A 17,571-nucleotide genomic window follows, 5' to 3' on the forward strand; every position below is an offset into this window, starting at 1 on the left:
ATCCTTCCTGGGGATGGAGTAAACTAATCCAGGGAATGCTCCTCTGCATATCCTGCAACACATTGCTTTGCTTCTCTGGCTCCCTCCTCACCCTCTGCTTGCAGCATCTGTCCCAGTGCTTTTACCCTCAATCTTATGTGAAATCTTTGGGGCAGTCAGGGCAGGTGTGTGATTCCACACGGACACAGACACCAAAACCTGAGCTGGACACAAAGCAATCCCTCCCTGTGAGGTGGGAGTGCCCAGAGAAGCTGTGGCTGCCCCTGGGTCCCTGGAAGTGCCCAAGGCCAGGTGGAACAGAGCTTGGAGCAACCTGGGAGAGTGGAAGGTGTCCTGCCCAAACCATTCCATGATTCTGATTTAGACCAGGGAGGGTAAAACAGAGACACTGAAGACCCAGCCCAGGGGATCCTGACACTCAGCTGGGCACTGCACACAATATTTAGCCGAACTGCACCACTTCCTTCAAGGTGCAAAATTCAGATTTATTTGGTTGATTTCTTTCACATCCATGATGAACATTCAGCTTTCCTCACATTTAGTTACCAAGTTCAACTTTTTATTTGCCATCTGGCAACAGACTGGGCTTTACTGGGGGGAGGGGATAGGAAAGGGGCTTTTTTCCCTTTTTTCCCTTTTTTTTTTTTTTTGCATCTGTATTTGCTTTATGAGCTATGGCAAAGGCATCATTTACACATGGGGAACTGGATCAGGTTCTCTCAATTCATTCCATATGTTCACTTATGCTGTCAAAACATTTTTTCGATCTAATTAATCCACACACATCTCTCTGTTCATTTCCCCACTTTGGGCAGTTTCAGCATTTTTGGGGTACCTAGCTGGGATTGTCATAAAGTCAACTTCTGCCTATACTTTGCTTTAGGGTTACTCCATCAAGAAAGCAAAATTATTTTAATTATTTTACTATTCTTCATCTATTTATTTTTTCAATTTCCAACACTGCCTGAGACCCTTTCCCTTCCCTTTCCCTTCCCTTTCCCTTCCCTTTCCTTTCCTTTCCTTTCCTTTCCTTTCCTTTCCTTTCCTTTCCTTTCCTTTCCTTTCCTTTCCTTTCCTTTCCTTTCCTTTCCTTTCCTTTCCTTTCCTTTCCTTTCCTTTCCTTTCCTTTCCTTTCCTTTCCTTTCCTTTCCTTTCCTTTCCTTTCCTTTCCTTTCCTTTCCTTTCCTTTCCTTTCCTTTCCTTTCCTTTCCTTTCCTTTCCTTTCCTTTCCTTTCCTTTCCCTCTCATCTTTCAAATACATGAAAAAGTCTTCCATGCTCAGTGTCTACCTGAGGTTAATGAGGAAAATCCCTGCTGTGAGTTTTGATTTGGGAATATTTTTTATCTGGTTCATCTGATGTGTGGTTTACTATTAAAAGAAAAAAAACTGTACCTCAGAAATATGCTTACATTTTATCCAATCTGGACTGCATTTGGGAAATTACCCTGGACAGGGGCTCATAAAAAACAAGAGACCTTTAGAAAAAGTCTTTCACTACTGTAAGGCAGTAGAAGGTTAAGATGTTAAAACAGAGAGGAAAACTGCATTAAAATATAAAGAGAGACTTTTAGTAAACTTAAAGATATCCCATTTCCAACAAAAAATAAAATATAATTTAAGAGATACAAAGACATCCAACTAGCAGTGAATAGAGAATAAATCCTAGAAGAAATGAGAAATCTGTTGGGAGCTTAGCCTGGACTGCACAGCACAGAAAAGGCAGCTTCCATGGCACAAGGCATTTGGTTTCCTTGCCATGATTGCTACAGACAAAGGGTCAGCAACCTTTTCCAGCACACTGCTCCAGAAAGTATTTTTCTTTCCCAAATTAAAGGCTAGCAGTGACTGAACTGAGTGAAGTTGAAGCAAAGCACACTCATCATTGCAGGGGGGTGGACTAGATGACCTTTAAAGGTCCCTTCCAACCCAAATTATTCTATGATTCTGTGATCAGCTGATGATACTGTCCTGTTTTGTTAAAAACTGAGCATCCTTTCTTCTCCAGATCTGAAAATCAGCCAGGGATGAGAAGCTACTGCTCTCATTTGTCTTCTGCCACTAGAACTATCCTCCAAGAGTGCTCTTTCAAAAAAAAAAAAGGTACTTTAAATGCTGGATACATATTGCTAAACTATTTTATTTTGGGAAGGACTCCTCAAAAACCTGGGAAGCCTGCTTTGAGGATGGGATGGCCAGTCAGTTGCCAAATGTGCTCTAAGAGCAGCAAGGGAGAAGCTCAACCTGAGCTGTGGAATTCCCATGGACACAGAATGGAGAGAGTTTCATAGGAGGAAACTGCAAGAGTCACATCAGAATAGGTGTTCTGCTCCTCTTGCTCCTAAAAACTTTGGTTTGTATCTCCTTTGGAGACCACTGGGAAATGGTAAATACAGTTCCCTTTAGCACTAAAATTTCTCTGTCAGCAGGAATCTCTTCATGTGCACAATTCTGTGTACTGCAATCACATTTATTGCACAGAAAATCTGTAGGCACCAATTTGAACAAATGAATTTGGAATAAACTATTCTTATTGGCAAATGTCAGGTTAGCCTTATCACCACTCTGGCTGATGTTTTTCTATACAAAACCAAACCCAAGGACTATTTATTCCCACCTGCCCCAAAGCCAGAAAGATTACAGAAATATTTTGATTACAGTAATATTCCATAACCTCTGTTACTGAGCAAACCCAGACCTGTCACCCAGCACTGCCATCAGGAGTTTTAAAGGTATCTCAGGCATCTTTTCCCTTAGCAGATGTTCTAAAAAGCATTTGTATTCATTTGGCAAGCAGAAAAAGAGCACATTTTGTGACTGCCTGTGCCCAAAACAAAGGCTGGTTCTGTCTGCAAGCACCTCAGCTGGAATTAGAAGTGCATTTACTGTGGTGCTGAGGCACCAGTGGGACCAGAGCTGGGCTGGTCACAGCCTGAGATCCAACACAGCACCATCCTGAAAGCTGAGATCCTGCAAAGAGGAGCACTCAGTACAGTCCCCACCTTCCCACCTCCAGGTTTTAGCCAGGTGGGAAGCCTGGGGAGCTGGTTTATAAGCTCTCCTTTTTATCTCCAGGAAAGGCAGACAACACCAAATCCTTCCAGAGGGATGTTCTCACCTTACAACACCCAGCCAGTCACCATTCCAGCTTTTACTTTGCTATCCTATCCTATTTTCCCAGCTTTTTAAGAAGCCTCCAGTGAGCTGCACCTTGTGGCTCCTGCTTTGAAGTAAGCCTTGCCCCTTCAGCCATTTAAATGAGAAATTCCTAAACCACTGCTCCTCAAGTGCTTGAGGGGAAAGCTCTTCCCAGTACACCTTCCACGACTGTAGTCACTGGATTCATTGGCTTCTGAATTTTAACCTTGGACAAGCCCCACAGGCCCTGAGAGCAGCTCAGTTGGTCAGAACATGGTGCTGATAATGCCAAAGGTGTGAATTTGATCTGCCCTTCACTTAAGAGATGGACTTGGATCATCCCTGTGGGTCCATCCAACTCAGAATATTCTGTGATCCTGTGAAGCCTCCTGCACCTCAGTTCCTCACATATTCCACAGGAATCACTAACACCATGAGATTAATACCAAACACTCAGGAGGAAAATCTGGCCAATGTGAGACACAACTAAAGAAAAACCACTTTGTGCTTCAGCTGATCCAAAGCCAATTCCTGCTGCTGAAGAGCTGTCCTTTTATTAAAAGACAGCAAGCTGGGAAAAGAGATGAACAGCAGAGGTCCAAATGGTTCATGGAGCTTTTCACTTGTAGGTCACTGAGCAGAACCTCAGCGAGGTCAGTGAGTGTTGGGAGCTCTGGAGGGATGCCAGCTTTTTATCATGTCCTCTGCAAAGGGGATTTATTGGTTTCAAATTAATTTCTATTGTATGCAGTTTTCCCAACATGAAATGCTCCATTGTCACAGCTCAGTCACTGATAACCCTTTGCAAAGCCCCACAGGAGAACCTGCTGCCACCACCTGAACGCTTCCTTTTAAAATCACACTTGGAGAAGTGTCCTGACTGTGAACTGAGGCTGGAGGAGCTCAAAGAGCCTTCCCCAGCCGTGGGTGGGGGCACAGCCCTGCAAGGAGAGTGGCAGTGCAGCTGCACATTCTGTTCCTGACTGGAGCAGAACTGGGAAGAGGCAGAGCCCAGCCCTGGGATTGTCCTTTGCTCCCCACAGTGGCTGCTCCAGAGGGAGGTGAGTGTGTGCTGGCAGCACCACAGCCCTGTTATCTGCAGAAAGTACTTTCTGAAAAGAGAAAAAAAAATCCAAAATAGAGGAAGCAAAAATGAACAACTCTATCATTATCTGATGTGCTGAGATCTCTGCAGAGATCAGCTCAAAGATCCATATTGTTTACAGCAGCTGATGAGTCTCACAAGTGCTGAAGCTGTGCTCTCGCTTAAAGTGCTAACATATTTACAGTTTTCAGTCCTGTCCTTAGCACTTATCTGTCATTTCAAGATGAATGCTCCTTTTGTACAGCCTAATCACTTGCACGAACACTCCACTAGCTCAAAATCCCAGATTTGTTTCACTTTTCCATTAGCAGAGATTCTGTAGTTTGGAAATTGCTTAATGTGGCAAATCTGAAAAAAAGCCCAACCAGGTTTTGTTCAAAGGTATTTCTTTGGCTGTGACAAGTCTAGAATGGAAGGAAAGGTATTAAATTACTTTTATCTGATGCAAGTCTGAATTTTACTGCACACCTTTCTAAACACACTTGTCCATTGTTCTCCTCTGGCTTGGTTATTGACATTGGAATAATTAGTGAAGATCTATATAAGATCAGACAGGACCAGCAACATATCTAACTAAACCCTTGATAAGAAACCATTTTTTCATGCTTAACAATTTTTTTCTCTTTTCCTAATATTTCAAACATTTGGTAGAATCCCATTCTGCCCCCTCCTCTCCCAGCAAACAGTAGGAGCAAGTGCAATTAAAAGCTGTCAGTCATTCTGGTTTTACAGGAATAAAGGAATGTGGGTCATTCTACAACTCAGTAACTTAATTTAAAAAAATGCAACCCAGGCATGCAAGTAAAAGGATACAGTTCTATGGAGGAGGTCTTACCCTGCTGGATGTTTTACATTACTCTCATTGGGTTATTGGCCTGTCACAAATCACTTTCAGATGCACCTCAGAAAATGCTCAGCAACACAAGATGCATCTGTTGTTTCTGCTAATCCTGGTCCCACTGCAGTCAAAAAAGAGCAGCATCTGATTTTCAGAAGTCTCCAGTTTAGAAGGGTCCATACCTGAGCAAAAGGAGCACCTCAGTTATGTGCTGGGCACAGTGTTAGATACCTAAAGCTTCAGGCTGGGAATGAAAATGCTGATCTGGAATTAGCCTTTGCTGTTCCTAAGAAATTGCCAATCCAAACCCTGAATGCTTTAAAGGATGTGGTCTCCCATTCCTGCCCAAACATTCTCTAAAAACAAAAATTCTGCACATGAAGTGCATTTTTGTGCAGATGCACAACACAATCTTTAAATGTTCTCAATGCTGTAAATACAAAACTTGATACAAACATCGGAGTTGCAACCATGCCACAGTATATAATCTTCCATATTATATACATAGAAGTGAAAATTAACACAATCATAAACTGCAGTTCTTAGGTAAGATTTTTAAGTCAAAAGATGTTCCAATTGTGTGTATCTGTGTTGTCAATCTACAACCTTTCCATTCTGACTTATTTTAACCCACCAGAACAGCACATTTAGCATCATCATAGATTTTCTGTGCACTTTTTGTTCTATCACTTTAATACAACAACAAACCCCACCTCTGAGGTATGTAAACATCACTAGATCTGCTTCACAAGTCAGGAGGATCAACAACAAACTTACACAACTTGGCCAAAGTCACAGACAAAGTCAGTGGCTGAGGTGGGAATAAAGTCTATGTACTCTGCCTCTCAAGTTAGATAACACAGATTGTTTTCTCATTGCAAAATTCTGGTTTTATTTCTACTCAGAAGAACTTGGTGCTGCAGTAGTTTGTGCAGTTTGAACTAGCACAGAGTACCTCCCATTACCAGGCTGTTAATAAAGAACTGCTTTGGCAAACACTGAATTCTTTCTGTGTCCTTAGGAAATACTACACTACATTTTACAGGGTATTTGTTTGATCTGGAAAGTCAGGCCACTCACTCCTTATCTCCAGGACAAGAAGCAAGCCTGGGATTTGAGGTGTCCAACAGTTCTGGACATCCATATCTGCTCATACTTAAGGAATTACAATAGGAGCAGGGATGCTGATAAACCAAGAAAAGCCCTTTTTCCTTAACCCTTCCTGGTAATGCTGCAGAAAAATCCATCATGAGTGGAATACGAGCAAAAACCTCTCCAGCCCTAAATCCTACTGCTGTGTTGCATCTATCCATGGGACAGTTTCCAGCTTTCTGAAGGCACAATCCAAGGAATGGCAAATACCATTATTTGGAGAAATTTAGACAGTTAAAAAGCATACAAAAAGGGGTGCATGGGAGGAAAATTGGGCAGGGATGTAGGAAGGCAGTGGAATGACACTGGTGTGAGATGCTGTGTAATTAGCCACTAGAGGGAACAAGAGTCATGCTCTTAATTAAGGTGCAGCCTCTTTTAGCAGAGGGTCTGAGGGTTATCCGTGTCCAGAGAAGCTGGACAGGGAGGGGTTGAAGCCTTTCTCTGTAAACTTTAGAGTGGACAAAGCTTTCCTGCCCTTTGTCTGCGTTTCATTCTCCCCTTTCAGGTCTCTATAGGGCTTGTGTATAAGCAGAGAATAAAACTTGAAGAATTCGTACACCTTTCACATCTCCTACCTGCAATTAACTATTTTTTGCACCTGGTAAAAATGCTTAAATAAAAACCTGGGATCAGAAGGGATGAGACAAAGGAGAGAATGAAAAAATTACAAAAATGGTAAAAGAGACAAAGCTGTATTTAGCAGACAGGGTACACTTTGGTCTTGGCTCTTCTGAAGGAGAAGGGAAGAAAAATCACATTCATGTCATTGCAAATGGTGTGAAAAATGCTCTGCTGGCATCAACAGACTGAGACAGTGGTTGGGAGGATGGGAAGGACCTGCACCCCTCTTGTCTGCTGACCTCACTGGAGCTGTGTGAGAAAAATGAATGAGGTGAAAAGCAAAAGCCCCTCTTTTCCTCTGCTGCTGCTGCTGAAGGACACAGAACTATTCAACAGCATGGCAAGGACAGAATCACAGACAAACAATCTTTTTATTACCATAAAAATGACAAATAAGTAACAGTTACAGCCTGTAAACACAAGACTCAAATTAAATAGAGTTCTAAGTGGTACAGTGTAAGTGGAAGCAGGATCCCACTCCTATTAGAGCCAGCTCAGCCTAAAGAGTATCAGATGTTACCCGGGCCTTAGAAGGCCTGGGACATAAACTATGTGTGTAAGAGAAAAAGAAGTCAAATGACTCATGACAGAGTTTGTTTTAATATAAATGACTTCTTCTGGCTCTCTGCTTTTAAAGCCTTGCCATGTTCAGATCCCGAGCAGCTAACCTGGGCAGCTGGCTCTCTCAGCCCTGTCCTTCAGTTTGTGTATAAAATGCTGGCATTTACAAACTCCTATTCCTCTGGCTGAGGAAGGACAGTTTATTTTAGCACTGTGATCAGTGCCATCATAAATCTCCCCTCTCCCAGTCCAAGAACACTGGCACAGCCCAGTCAGTGCTCTGTTCATATGCTGTGCCCATAAAACAGAGGACATGCCACAAGGCTTTTTTGAAGTCCTGCATGCCTTGAGAGGGGACCTGAGATGAGGCACAAACCATCCCTGACTCTTTGCTTTTCATTATGAGAAGAGAAGAGAAGAGAAGAGAAGAGAAGAGAAGAGAAGAGAAGAGAAGAGAAGAGAAGAGAAGAGAAGAGAAGAGAAGAGAAGAGAAGAGAAGAGAAGAGAAGAGAAGAGAAGAGAAGAGAAGAGAAGTTACTAAACAAAAGAGAGGCACAAATGAGAGGCAAAAATACAAGAGAAAAGAATAAACAACATCAGAGTGGGAGCAGGGAGAGGGAGATGGTGGCTATTGGGGATTTAGTGCTGAAAGAGAAAAGTCCCATTCCTATCTTTATTCTCTTCCATGCCTGATTCTCCTCTAGGATGAGTGGAATGTCCATGTCCAGAAACCCACACATTTGGCATTTTGCATCTTATGACAAATGTGCTGAATATCTACAGGAGCAAAGATATACAAAGCAAATTTTTAAAAAGTGAATCTTGCTTAGTCTCCCTTTCATGCAATGCAAGAATCATCCCTTAGATGGGACTATTGCAAAATTAAACAACCTTGCAACCACAAGCAGTAAATAATGAGTAATGTGCTTGTATGCTCAAAGCTTTTATGCCAACCAGTCCAGGAACGTGAGGAGAGCTCATCACAAAAAGGCCCCATTTATCAGAAGGGCTTCACACAGCTTAGCATCTTCAGGGCCATTATTCACCTCCCACACCTAAGCTAAGTGCCAGCTCCCAACCTGGAGCCTAACACACATCCCATTTATCTGCTGGTGTAAAGATACAGCATTCAATACCTAAACAACTTAAAGTTAACAGAAATGGGTGATTTCACAACAACATATAGAAAGTCACCAATCTGGGAAAATTAGGTGAAAATTAAATCTTACCAGACATTTTGAAAGCAAAAGGAGTCTGAAGGCCACAAGGCTCCGCAGTATTTTGCTGAATAAATCCAAGGTGTTTGTGTTACAGGGCTGGGTAGTGAAGGAACCTTTCAAAAGTGATGTCTTATCATCACCACCCTTGGTTTTGGGAAGGAGAGGTTGGGATGGACAATGGTACAGGCCTCCCATATATGCCTTTCATGCAGAGACTCTTCAAAGGAAAAACTATTGATTAGAAGTTGGTTTATTTTCCAGAGTGTTCTCCCTCGAGTGATCCCCTGTGCTTCCCAAGCTCCCAAAGAAGTGACATGGTCAGATTGACCCATCCCTTATTAGTGAGGGGTCCAGTGCCACATCACTTTTCTCTGTTCCTTGCCCAAAAATTGTCACTCCTCAGAGCTCCCACACCCACACTCCTCCCTAAAACCTCTACCTGGCAAAGGACTCTTCTGGAAGCTGTGTGGCAAACAGCAGCTGACAGCAGGTGCTCACACAAACGGGCCCTGCATGGGTCAGGAGGTATTTCTGTACTGAGGGTTAGTGATGCTCAGAGGAATGCAGCTCCCAGGAATGCTACACATTGAGAACATGCCCCATAAATCATTCCTAAGACAACAACCCAACTTGCTTTTGCTGTGCACTTATAAGGCACAGCAAGAAATGGGCACAGCACTTCTCCCTGTTTGTGCTCTTCCAATGTTTTTCAAGCCTCATCTGGAGGAATATCTTTGTGCAAAAATCTGCAAGTCAGGCTTTTCCATGCCCACTTGGTGGTCAGCCTTTCTGCCTTTATTTCCCTCAAGAGTGACGATTATGGTCTTGCTACTCATTACGTGGACACGTGTCCCAACAAAAACAAAACAGAGCCACAAAGGGATTTCATATGGATCCTCTAAATCTCACTGCCCAACTTCAAACTGTGCCTCAGAAATTTTAAACACAGGACATGTGAAAAGTTGTTTCAAAACAAGAAGGAAAGGGTTGGGAATGGTTGTTATATGTCTGTATCTAAGAAACCAAGGAAACAAGAACATATGATTGAACAAAGAAAAGAGAATGAGAATTGGATTCCAATTCTGAGGAAAGACAACATGTTAAAAAAGCAGCTGCCTTCTAATAAATGTTATGGGATCTCTCCTTCACCATTTCAGATCCATGATTATATGAAAGGGAATAAAGAAAAATGTCTTTACTGTTAACCACAATAAAATGTAATGGACACTGAGAGACAGTAAACAGTCTTGTTAAACTATACAGAGAGAGAAAATGTTAAGAAACAAACCCCTCTAGACATCTTTAAAAGCAAGGATAACATAGCATATGTAAAACATAAAACTTTTTCAAATATAGGGTAGCAAAAGTATGTCCTAGTGGTCTGAATTAGTGGCACCAAATCCCGCAACTAAGTGGTCATAATGTCCTTCACAAACTCCAGTGTGAAGCATTTCAGACAGTGCTGTGACTCCACATGCTCGTGCTTCGCCACGGAACAGTCTGATCCCTGTGCTGACATAGCAAGAGTGCAAATCCCAGATGGAAAATTAATCTCACAATGTAGCCAGATTGAGTTTCCAATTCTCCAGTGCATAACTTGAAGGTTGTTCTGCTCAGCTACTGAAGAGGTGAGGGCAGAGAGACTTTAACTTGTTTGACATCCCAAACATCATTTAAGCAAGACATGCTCTGAAAAGGACCTTCTTGGGTACTGACAGTTACAAAAGATCCATGGTACCCTTCTTTGTCCTCATCCTTCCTATAAAATATTGCCATCACACTTTTCCCTGCTTAAATGGCCTGGACAGAAGGGGAGTCCAAGGTCCAAATGACTTCAGCTGTGTCTCGGAGCACACGGATAAAATTGGTCCTTAAAATAGAAAGGAGAAGGATCACAGTACACTTTTAAGAAAGTATCTATCTACTAAAAAGACACATTTATGGTTTCCTCATATTTATGGTTTTCCTCAAGAAAAGACAGGGTCAGCAAGCTGGAAAAACTGTTGTGATATTATTAAACTTCTACAAGCTGATCTTAATCTTAGTCTTCTTGAAAAAAAAAAAATCAACTAATTGTACATCTCCTTAGACAAACTCCACTGTGGTCATTTCATGGTTTGTTACAAAAATACGCAGCAGCAGAAGCCGAACTATTCCAGGCAGCATTCTTTCTCCTGCTTGCCAGGTCCTGGGCTTACTGACAGATGAGAAAAACACCATTGGTTTAATAAGACTCTCAACTTGTGCAGATTAACAAAACACTACATCTTATTCTTTGCCAGCATCAGCTGATGTGAGTTTTTAAAAAGCTGAAAGACATGACAATGTAAGTGTTAATCCTACAGACAGGGGAGGTTACATTCATGCACATGTGGTTGTTTCTAACACAGTAATTCAGGGTGTGAAAGATCCAGAACTCAGGAGGAGCCAGCGGAGCGGTGCCACTGGGCAAAGCCAGCTACACTTTCAGCATAAAGACAGATTAAATAGATTTCTTTTGTCAAGCTTCTCTCCAAGAGGTCTTCATTACCTTTTCAGTCCATCCTTGTAAATGTGAAAAATAGGTAATAAAATCTTTATCACCAGTCTCAGCCAGAATCAATAAACAGGGAAGTTACATTGATATCCCAACACATGGTGCCCCATCTCGTTCCACCCATGCCCAAATGAAAGGCCATGTTTTATTTCATTAGTGTGGTATTTCATACTCATTTCTGCTTTCAGAGCAACAACAAGGCCACATCCTTAGTACTGGACTGCTGAGGTTGCTCCTCCAGAGAAGAGCTGTGCCAAACACTCAGCTCTGTAAATGGGCAGTTCTGTTAGAGCTGATCTACCACACGGACTCACTGCAGCTGCCTTTCCCTGTCATTAAAGAGTTACTGAGAATTCCAAACCTGAATATGTGTGTACTGCATGACATTTCAAATGCAGCACGCTGCGCTTCCACGGAAAGGACAGCACTTAACAAAAGACACAGCCTTTGCATCCCATTACCTGTAGCATCCACAACTTGTTCCCGAAGAAGCAATAACACAAACCAACTGCAAGAGCTCTAATCACCTTTGTCATCTCAAGATGTGTCATCTCCCAGTGAACTGTGTCAGATTCCTGTTTGGGCTCTGATCCAGTAAAGTATTTGAGCACATGGGCAGTCCTGCTTGTCTCCAGCTGAGCTTCTTGCCAGCTTTAAAGTCAGATGATGCACCCCAGTGTTTGACTGGACTGAGGCACTGGAGTAAACTGGTGTCACTCCTCTGAAATCCTGGAGCAACACTGATTTACATTAACAGGGAATGCTGCATTAGGATTGTGGACTAAGATCATCTGTCACTGCAGCAGCTATATGACCTGCTATGACAAACTTTGACATTTACTTAGACAAGTTTTTACCTGTAATAATTTCAAGTGATATAAACCAACCACATATCATCTGCTGTGACAATGAACTAAACACTACTGCACAGCATGTACTGATCTGATAATACATCAAATGTATGACAACATATAGCACTAGACATTGCACTCCCCCAAGAACATTTCACAGCAACAGAATTATTTCTCTCCACTCCAGTATAAAAGGCAGCCAGCAGGATGATATCAAATGATGGCAGCTCTGCTTCTCATAAAAGGACCTTGGGGACTGCAAGGAGATTTGTGTATCTGCACTTCAGCAGCACAGCAATGTGGAAATGTTAAAGTTAGTAAAGCAAACAGACCTCAAATGAGAAGGGCAACAGATGTCAACCAGTATCACATGTCAGTAAACAGCAACAAGGCAGAGGGTACTTTTCTAAGCACTTTTGTGAAAGCATCGTGCGAGCAGCTACAGCCACATCTCAGCTGTGTGATCCCTACATGGTGGTGTTTGTGTGTGTGATTTAACTCCCACCAAGAGAGGAACTCCAGCCACATGGAACTGCTGTCCACTGGAGTCAGCTGAAACAAAGTAGAAAGGTTTCTATATATTTATTGTGGCTTGGAAAGTGAAAAGAAGTCACACTCTCAAACTGATTGAAAGCTCATTCTATGCTTGGCACAGACAAACCAGCATTTATATTTCTCAGCTTTAATACAGAAGGATCATCCTTAGGGCAAAAGAGTAGTAGTGATTCATCTGCTTTTTACCCTCACTGCAAAGACTTCTGACAGTAAGGCCAAAATATGCTAACTAAAAAGGCACTCTTTGTACCATAAACACTAGGCCACAAGGAACTGGACAGTGGCCATCAAATCACTGCCTTTTCATTTCTCTCTCTCATCTATATTTCTCTCAAGATTTCTGGTAAGGAGGCAGCTGACTCTATACAAAAGCCAGAGGCATTGCCAGTATCTTGGTGGTTTCATGCATGCTGTATTGAATCTAACTTTATTACACAAGGGAAAAAAAACCACTCTCAACTAGGGAAAGCCACATTTCAGTGTCAAAACACCAAGGAAAGAGGTAAAGAGATGGGGTTCTCCTGCCCTGAGCCCAGGCTTGGTTAGATGTAAATATTCTTTACAGCCATTGAACACGTTACATGAAACAGTTTGGTTCTCAAAGTCTTTTAGAAGAAGAGGCCACTCCAACCAATGCCCACCTAGGAGAACAAGAGCTTTTTGTTTTTTGCCCAAGGATGGTCTCCACTAAACCTTGGGCTCAAACTCAACATGCCCAGATTTGGAGTTCTTGAAGAAAAGGAAGGCAAGATCACAGCACCTTAACACACTCCTTGTGCCTAAGAAAAACTATCTCCTTCCTCTGCCTTTCCAAAATCCTCTGATTAAGGGAATGGGAGAAAAAAAGCAACATGGTAGGAAGGCCTTTGCTAAAAGGTGCATTAATTAGGTAAGGCAAGCCAACGAAATGATTAATTTGCTGTTCTCCCTCAGTATTATGTTTACACAAGTTGATTATAGCACTTAATTACTAATTCACCCTGCTCGAAAACAAGAGTGCTTTAAATTTTTAATGAGATGATGGAAGGCAGCATTCCTGAACTCAACAGGGAGAAGTCATTTTATTTCCTCTTTTGATTTCCCAAGTTATTACCATTTCTAAGGAAAAACTTATCCCTTCCCTGATCTTCCACTCAGTCCTTTCTTTTGAAAATATGGAAATCGTGGGACGCTTGCATGAATTTCAACCCATGGCCTGACAGGTGATGCTTTGGAAGAGGAATAGAGGATCAGATCATCAACTGCAGCGTGTCCACTGAAATAAGTAAAACAAAATTACACCAGAAATGGTTTGATCCAGAAATGGCAATGGCCTAACCCCCGCCAGTTCCTTCAGCACAGAAATTGAATATGTCTCAGTACTATTTATGGGTGTTCTTTTGAAAAAGTTGTCTCTTCCCCATTGCCAGTTGGTCCATTACCAAGGTTGTGGACTAATTGTACTCAGGAACTTCTTTACATTCATGACTGTCTGTAACACTTTAATTGTTACAAGGCAAACACTCCATGTATCCTATGTTCTTCCTGGCTGATCTTTATAAAACTTGTGCTATCTGTGGGGTTTGTTATTTGATTTTTCCCTCTGTGTTCCACCACCCAACATCATCCTGAGACAACTGAGAGGAGATGTCCATTAAATGAAGCAAAACTCAGCAGTGCACGAACAAAACTCTTCCAGGCTCCATTAGTACAGAGTTGTGAGTGAATTATTTCCCTGCACCACCTTAACTTCCACTCCCACCTGCAACACAGTCCACAGACTCTGTGCCAGGGGACCACGATCCCCAGGGTTCCTGGGGCTGCTTCCAGGGCTGCAGACTGGACCCAGAGGCTTCTTCACCTGTTCAGCTGCTACTGCTGCTAAATAATTCAGCTAATCAACATGAGATAATTACCTAATACCTCTTGCTACAGAATCCAGCTCATTTTTACACACCTAGAAAATATGAAAAAGCTTTTCCCTATCTTTTTGCAGGATATACCATCAACTTGCTTAACAACCAAAAATTAAACCTCCCATAAAAATCAATTTGACACCTGAAAAATCTCATAGTCATGTAGATTCTAAATTCTAGCTCTGTGTTCCACACCAGAAATGTTCACTGAAAGCTGATTACAGAGAGTTACCAACAAAATGCATTCTAGAAAATCAGAGTTTCTTCTCTCCCATGCTGGCCAGTAACACTGCCCCATGTGAATGCAGCATATCCAAAATAAATCTGGTAATCTGGTTTCATACAGGTAATTTTATTAATTGCTTTAATATGCAATTAAGGAATAGTCAGTGGGCTGCAGAGTTTTATAAGGCAATAATCCTGTTCCCTGGTGTACAGCTTTGTCCCAAAGAGTGGGCTATCCAAAAAAAAAAAAATTAGCTGGATGACTGCCAAATCAAACAGCACCTTCTTCCCATTTTCAATTACGTACGAGTGAGGCAGAGTAACGAGGATATACTGGAAACTTTGACATTTATTTATTGAACATTTTAGTGAGAAGGAATTGCTGGCTGGCTAAACCGGAAACTATATTTTTACTGTAGAAACAATCCCATAGAAAAGCAGGATCCTGCTGCTCAGCATGAAAGGAATGGCTAGAACCATAAATTGACCCATCTAATGTTAAGGTTATTTCATTCAATACAGCATGTATTTCAAAAATCCAAACCCCAAAAATACAGTCTATATTTCAAAAATCTTTATGCCATGCTGTTTTACACAGCACTGTCTGCTGGGGCCCAGCCAGGTTGTGTTAGAGCTGTCACAAAACCACCCAGAGAAAAAGTGTGCAGCATTTGTAGGGGCAAATTAAAAGATAAACCAAGAAGAAACTCAAAGGATTTTCTCCCCTTTCTGGAGTTTCTAAAGACTAAATAACCAAGACATGAAATGGGGAAGAACTCACCACAGTGTGTGTTTTTTTTCTTTTTGGATAGACCAATTGTTTTACCACAGAGGAGAAAAATGCAGGGAGAGTAAATGAAGAGGAAAATAGGGAAGTCAACATTCTTTGAAGCAACAACATATGGTGACCAGGCCTGAGAGATGGAGGTTATAAATCTTCCCTTGATAGAATTACCTAAAGATGAAATTGCAGTTTCAAGGGGCTTGAACTTTTCAATCCACACTAGGAGCTTGCAAATTAACCTGTTTGGACACAGCTTTTGCACTAACCTTCATTTCCAAGGCTTCTCTGTAAAGGCTCAGCATATTGAGAATTCTGGTGCTAATACAGATATAGTCAGTAGAAAGCATGAAAAACTTTGCACAAATCACTTGAAATACGAAGAAAAATTAAGAATGAGAACAAAATGCTGAATTATTCAAAGAGGTGCAGTGTGGGAAGGGAGAAAAGACAGGAGGCATGTTACTGCTTGTTTCTTTGCAAGAATAAACTTATTTAGGGATACCAAAGATAAAGGAGAAGCTCTTTAGTGTTCCAGCCACCATGACCCACTGCCCAGGACAGGCCAGGGTGAGGTTCCTGCTGTCCCACGTGGGGTGGGTGCATCAACAGCCAGGTGTGGTGAGTGACTGCCTGTCCTTGATAAAAACATCCTCTGAACCTGCTTCCCCATCTGCAGACCCCAGTGATGGGGCACCACAGGACCAAGCACCAGGACTGTGCAGGAGGATGAGAGTGCAGCCACCACCACAGGCACAGACCTATCCCAGGAAATACCACCCAATTCTAACACATTTCTTACCTGCCCAGTTAAATAAAGCCTAACTCTGACTACTCCAAAGGTTACCCCAGAGTTGGCTCCTCCCTAGGTGACCCACCTTGTCTTTCCTCTGCTGAAAAAGATGTCCTGGGAGATTTTGAGGATCTTGCCTTTGTGTCCAGATTCTGAGTGAGGCAGCTGCTCTGACCTGGCTGCCCCATGCCCCAAATACCTACAGGATGCACATTCCAGCAAATTCAGCATCCCTGGTGGGCAGCAGCCAGAGCTCTTGTCAGCAGAGCATGGTAAAACTGGACTAAGATTAGCAGAAGTGATTTAGAGGGATCCAGATTTGGGTGCTACTTCCAAGCTGTCCTAAAACTGCTTGAGTTTTAGAAAGTGGAGAGCAGCCAACCCATGAAAACCAGGGAGCTTTTAAACATTTTGATTCTGACATTGAGTGGAAACATCCAAAAATCGTTCTGAGAAATGTGACCAGTGCCTGGGAAAAATACAGTAAAAAAGTCCCCTTCAAAAAACCATAGACATAAGGTTATTGTAAAAAACCCACAGTTCTCTCCTTCACTGAGCAAACAAAGAGCTTTGGAAAGCACAGTAATTAAGTACAAACCATCTATTAGAGGAGAGGTAATAACCTGTATTTGCAAAGTCTACAAAGATGCTGAATGTTTGCAGCAGCACCTCTAAAGAAAGAGTTGTTTTGGAAGATGTGTTACAAAAATAAATGTCAGGGAGGTTACTGACTTGCAATGGTAGATACACATTTACACTTCCCTGACCCTAAAATAAATGTATTCAATTTCTACTTTGTGATCCTATCATGTATCCTATAAATTCTTTTTAAAATATTCCTATCTGTTCTGATATTACTGGACATTCTTCTGAAATATTTATTTTCTCTTTTTTTATATAAGGGCAGGGTTAAAAATTAAAAGTGGATACACAAAAATTGTGTAAAACACAAAACTTCACAGCATTAGATTTTTCCAATGCTGATTAAAAACAGACTTAATAAAATCAGTTTTGTGATGTTCAGTTATTGTACAGTAGTGGAAAACATGGAGTGAAATATGTGTTTGAAGGCAGAAGATTAACAGAAGAGTAAGAATTAAATATGAAGTCATGTCACCAAAAGTTGCTACTGAAATTACATTTATCAAAATAAGGCCTCCTTACAAGCACTAGAATTATTGCACACAGATATCTATTGCACTGTGTATTTGCTGCAATGGGATTCATTTTAATGGAAACATTCTTATGAAAGGAAACTGCTCTTCCTGCTAACCTACACAGCACTGTAGAATATTCCCA

General features: G+C 41.7%; 1 protein-coding gene across 9 annotated transcripts in view; it reads right to left on the reverse strand.

Moving 5' to 3' along the window:
• The window catches only part of FGGY (FGGY carbohydrate kinase domain containing), a 280,628-nt gene that overhangs the window by 7,924 nt on the left and 255,133 nt on the right, over positions 1-17,571 (reverse strand). The gene's annotated exons all lie outside the window — the stretch shown is intronic.

Source organism: Catharus ustulatus, chromosome 9 (assembly GCF_009819885.2).
Source record: "Catharus ustulatus isolate bCatUst1 chromosome 9, bCatUst1.pri.v2, whole genome shotgun sequence".
Lineage (NCBI taxonomy): Eukaryota > Metazoa > Chordata > Aves > Passeriformes > Turdidae > Catharus > Catharus ustulatus.